Source organism: Nomascus leucogenys, chromosome 1a (genome assembly GCF_006542625.1).
Source record: "Nomascus leucogenys isolate Asia chromosome 1a, Asia_NLE_v1, whole genome shotgun sequence".
Lineage (NCBI taxonomy): Eukaryota > Metazoa > Chordata > Mammalia > Primates > Hylobatidae > Nomascus > Nomascus leucogenys.
Window position 1 is genome coordinate 69,652,371 of NC_044381.1, and position 6,138 is coordinate 69,658,508.

The following is a 6,138-nucleotide window of genomic DNA, read 5'->3' on the forward strand; positions in this document are numbered from 1 at the left end:
TTAACAACTAAAGTAATTTTAACATTGACATAATCTGTATTCCAATAGTATCTATTAGTCTAATAATACCCTTTAAAGCATTTTTCCCCCTTTATTTGGTATAAGATCAAGTTACCATGTCTTTCTAATCTGGAACATTTCCACAACCTTCCCTTGTCTTGTATAACATAGGTGCCATCAATTTTTTTTTTTTTTTTTGAGACAGAGTTTTGCTCTTGTTGCCCAGGCTGGAGTGCAATGGCACAATCTCGGCTCACCGCAACCTCCGCCTCCCAGGTTCAAGTGATTCTCCTGCCTCAGCCTCCCGAGCAGCTGGGATTACAGGCATGCGCCACCACGGCTGGCTAATTTTTGTATTTTTAGTAGAGACGGAGTTTCTCCATGTTGGCCAGGCTGGTCCCAAACTCCCGACCTCAGGTGATCCACCCACCTCAGCCTCCCAAAGTGCTGGGATTACAGGCGTGAGCCCCCCGCGCCCGGCTCCAGGTGCCATCAATTTTGATGCAAAATTTCTAGGGAAATTGTTCAGTTAAAGGCAGTTTTCACAAAACTCAGAGTCAAAGATAAATCAATATCAGATGTAATTTCCCCACTAGAACTTCATTAGGATTGCACAGGATCCTTGATATGAAACATATACCCTACTGATGCCTGACTAAATGAATCTCATGGCCCCATGGTTCTCTACTATGCTTTCCTCGTCTAGGTTTTCCTCTTTGCCTTGGGCACAGTCGGTGGGTAGGACAGACTTTTCGTCTGAAGTTTAGTGACTAAAGAGCTCATTCTGAATTAGAGCTGGACTTGGGAATTAGAACCAGATCTGTTATTCAGCTAATTAGTCCATAACATAAGACAAAACTAAGGGCTTCAGTTTTTAAAAAAATTAATGAGAAGACATTGAAGTCACTGGCAACAGGCTTTTCCAAAATATGTTCTCTTAAGCCTTATCTAATGTATTTTATAAAAAACTAAATATAATTAAGCTACATTTAGCCCATAACAAGCTCTGGCTTTTTTTTTTTTTTTTTAACAGAGGGGAACATTTGATTAAATTACTATTCGTCTGAAAATATTTGATGGGGGAAAAATCCATTAGATGCATAAAGACAGATAACATTGAATAGTTAATTGGAAACAAAGAATCACATGACGTAATAGAGATAACTAAGGAAAAGGATTTTGCATCTGAAATACATTTTTATGTGCTGGTTGAAATATATTTTATAGTCCAGTTGAAATTGCTGTCATGGAACTCTTTGGTCCAAAAATGTAAGTCATATAGTGTATCACATTACATTTTCATTTTGGCTGACTCATTGTGTTGGCATGTTTTTGCTACAGATGAATGTACAGATGGTTCACGTCATACTTTAGAAAATATGTCTTTGGATAACAGAACAGAACGTGATTAAGGAGAATTCTGAATTATTAGGCATTAAAAAACTAAAGGCATTTTCTTTTGGCCAATGAAAATTAGCTTAGTGGTTTTTTTTAAAAAGAAAAAACAACAGGAAAAATATTAGAATTTGATGAGGGGGGTACATATTTAGGTGATTACCAGTTACCTAATTACCAGGCAGAAATCCCCAGGTAGCAGATGTTACTTTTGTGAAAAAGAAAGCTTTTTTGTGTTACTTAGAAAACTTAATGAATAAAACAATTGCCATTGAAAAACCTAAATACGATTCTCACTTAGAAAAAAACTAATTGTAGGGCCTATAACCAGAGTCAGGAAGTTAGTAATAAAGTTAATGAAGACAAATGGCCCAGTTACCTAATCCCATCAATGCCTCTTCCCTGGACACCCAAATGGCCTTGGGCCAAAGGGAGATCTGCTAATACTACCTGCAGAGAAGAGGTTTCCAAGCACTTTTCTAAAGTACTTTCCATTATTTACCATACAGGAGATTAGGTGGGATGTGAATGCAAAGCAGTTGTTTTCATTAATGAGAGCCACCCGTGATTCCCTGGACACCTTGACAGAGGAAAAAGGCATGCTTCTTTCTCATGGTTTGAAGGAAATAAATTGTTTCCATCTGAATGAATCTGTACTGGCCAAATGTAGAAAGCAGTTGCATGTCCAGGGATAAATTCTGGCCTTTGCCTTCCTACTTCAAGTGGTTTTCCACCCCTTAATTTACCTAAATGAAATTTAGAGAGGCTGCTCCACACTTCCTCCCAAGGAGACAGCTTCTCCAGTGAGTCATGCAGCCAGACACCCTCCAGCCACCAGGGCGTGTTCTCTTTTAAGCACAGACAGGGCGGCGTCGCAATGGCCTCCCACGTCACCGACAGTGATGGCAGCCCCCTCCAATTTCTCGGAGTGGGTTGCAGACTCTGCCAGGTGCCACGGCCCTGAGAAACCCAGGAACACGTCTAAGGAGCCTACAGAGTGGGAGGGAAATGCGGGTAACTGAGGACTGTTGTGCCTCACCTGTATAACAAGAGCAGCATGTATGCCCATATGTGGGGGCGAGGGTTGAAAGGGTGCTGGGTCTGGGGTGGGGTAGGCAGGTGGTGATAGTAAGTGGGTGTAGGGTTTAGATTGCCTGCAACGGGATTTCAAGCCTTAGGCATTGTTTTTTAAATCCCTGATTTAATTAATTAATGTATTTATTTATTGAGACGGAATCTCTCTGTGTGGCCCAGGCTAGAGTGCAATGGTGCAATTTCGGATCACTGCAACCTCCATCTCTTCGGTTCAAGTGATTCTCTTGCCTCAGGCTGCCAAGTAGCTGGGATTACAGGTGCCTGCCACCACGCCCAGCTAATTTTTGTATTTTTAGTAGAAACGGGGTTTCACCTTGTTGGGCAGGCTGCTCTCGAACTCCTGACCTCAGGTTATCCACCTGCCTCGGTCTCCAAAGTGCTAGGATTACAGGTGTGAGTCATCGTGCCCAGCCTGAATAATTTTTTTTCTATTCTCCCAAGAGGGCTTGGATATAATCACTACATTTTCTAGGTTTTAGAAGGCCATGAACCTATGGGCTCTATGGACAAATACTGTTGGATTTTATTTACCAGAATGCAATTAGATGATCAGATAAATTATTGGTTACTTTGCCAGTAACTATGATTCCCATGGGACTATTGCTTTTGAAATGCCAGCATTTTTAAGCCTTCCAAGGTTCCTGCTGTGTATTAAAGAAAAAACTAATCTGACACACTTGTTAAAATAGGAAGGCAGGCCGGGCGCAGTGGCTCATGCCTGTAATCCCAGCACTTTGGGAGGCCGAGGCGGGCGGATCACGAGGTCAGGAGATGGAGACCATCCTGGCTAACACAGTGAAACCCCGTCTCTACTAAAAATACAAAAAATTAGCCGGGCATGGTGGCGGGCGCCTGTAGTCCCAGCCACTCGGGAGGCTGAGGCAGAAGAATGGCATGAACCCAGGAGGTGGAGCTTGCAGTGAGCGGAGATCACGCCACTGCACTCCAGCCTGGGTGACAGAGCAAGACTCCATCTCAAAAAAAAAAAAAAAAAAAAGTAAGGCAGACTTTGTTCAGGAGAATTGTAGTAAGAGCTTTGAAGCAGAGAGATTGAGCTCAACTCTGAATATAATCAAGACAGCTGAGGTTTTATGGCCAGCAAGCAGAGTGAGGGGGTCAGTAGATGGAAATTACTAAGAGATATCAAGGATAAGGGGATTCTTGCTAAACTAATAACACGGGATTCTTGCTGAAGACAGGTCGAGGACTTACATGTCAAAGGTGGGGGATGAGGAACTTGATCAGATACCGAGGGGTGGGGATTCTCTCTGTGTGGACTCGGCAGGATTCTTTCTAAAACTGGGTTTATGGAGACCCAGCAAGGACAGTGCGGCAGGAGAATAGGATCTGGAGCAGGGAACCTAAGGATTTCCTAGAGCTAAATCCAACAGAAAAACCCCAGCTTTCTAAGACCAAGTAAATATCTTTGTAACTCTACTTCAGCTACGACAGGAAACATCCTCTTCATTTGCATAGGAGGTGCACCAGCTAAATAACTTTGTAACCTCACTTCATCTTCTTCATTTGCATAGGGGGTACGACAAGTAAATAACTTTGTAACTTCACTTCAGCCTCTTCATTTACATAGGGCATACACCAAGTAACCAGTGGGAAACCTCTAGGGGGTATTTAAACCCCACAGAATTCTGTAACCCCGTCCTTGAGCCCCTTGCTCAGGTAGCCCCCATCCTGTGGAGTGTGCTTTTGTTTCATTAAATGTGTGCTTTTGTTGCTTCATTCTTTCCTTGCATTGTTTGTGCGTTTTGTCCAATTCTTTTTTCAAAACGGCGAGAGCCTGGACACCCTCAACTGGTAACAACAGGGGTCAAGGTCCAGGCCTGGTTGAGAAGAGGACTCAGAGGAGGCTGACCAAAGCTTGGCGAAGGAGGAGGCTGTTGTCATATGTACTAAATATGATTGTCCACTGCAGAAATGGGGAATGAAGGCCCTGGTGCAGTTAATCTGAGAGGGGGAAAAGCCTTTCTCAGACTTGTGCTTGGGAGGTAATAAACACAGGGCTTCTATGCGAGGGCCATGATGTCTCTTCTGAAGGGTAGATACCAGTGTTGCTGGGGCCAGCAGGGTCAGCCATTGGGCCAGTTATTTCAGGTGCCAGCCAGAGCTTCCAGGCCTTCTACCAGCCCAGCCAAACAATTTGCTGTTAAACTGGATCCAGAGAGACTTGGAAGTCTTGACTTATATTCTAGGGTCAAAATGGACTAATCAAATCACCTTGTATTAGTTTTAGCTATTAAAAAGTTGAAAATGAATTTTAGATTATAAACTTGACCTTGGGTGAGATAATTATCTTAAAAGCTCATGTAGGTTTTGTGTGTGTGTGTGTGTGTGTGTGTGTGTGTGTTAAAATATACAAAACATAAAATTTACAATTTTCACCCTTTCTGAGTGTACAATTAAATGCCATTAAGTACAGTCACATTCACCACTATCTCCAGAACTTTCCCATCACCCCAAACTGAAACTCTATACCCCTTAAACAGTAACCCCTCATTCTCTCCTCGCCAGTTCCTGGTATCCACCATTCTAGGTTCTGACTCTGAGAATTTGATTATTCTAGGCACCTCATATAAGTGGAATCATATAGTATTTGTCCTTTTGATGAGTTCATGTCCTTTATAGGGACATGGAGGAAGCTGGAAACCATCATTCTCAGCAAACAATCACAAGGACAAAAAACCAAACACTGAATGTTCTCACTCATAGGTGGGAATTGAACAATGACAACACTTGGACACAGGGTAGGGAACATCACACACGGAGGCCGGTTGTGGGGTGGGGGGCAGGGGGAGGGATAGCATTAGGAGAAATATCTAATGTAAATGACGAGTTAATGGGTGCAGCACACCAACATGGCACATGTATGCATATGTAACAAACCTGCACGTTGAGCACATGTACCCTAGAACTGAAAGTATAATAATAATAAAAAAAAATTTGTCCTTTTGTGACTAGCTTATTTCATTTAGCATAATGTCTTCAAGATTCATCCACATTGTAGCATATGTTAGGATTTCCTTTATTTTATTTTACTTTGTTTTATTTTTGAGACAGCATCTCACTCTGTCACCCAGGCTGGAGTGCAGTGATGCAATCTTGGCTCACTGTAACCTCCACCTCCTGGGCTCAAACAATCCTCCTACCTCAGCCTCCTGAGTAGCTGGGACTGCAGGCGAGTGCCACCATGCCTGGCTAATTTTTGTATTTTATGTAGAGGCGGGGTTTCGCCATATTGCCCAGGCTGGTCTCAAACTCCTGAGTTCAAGCGATCCACCCACCTCAGCCTCCAAAGTCCTGAGATTACAGGTGTAAGCCACCATATCCATCCTAGGGGTTCTTTATATATTCTGGATATTAATCCTTTATCATATATGATTTGCAAATATTTTCTTTTTTTACTTTTTTTTTTTTCCACAGAGATGAGGTCTCACTATGTTACCCAGGATGGTCTTGAACACCTGGGTTCAGTGATCCTCCTACCTCGGCCTCCCAATGTGCGGGATTACAGGTGTCATCCACCATGCCCAGCCAGTTTGTAAATATTTTCTCTCATTCTGTGGGTTGCCTTTTCACTCTGTTGATAGTTTCCTTTAAAAGATTTACATTTTGATGAAGTTCAATTTAGCTATT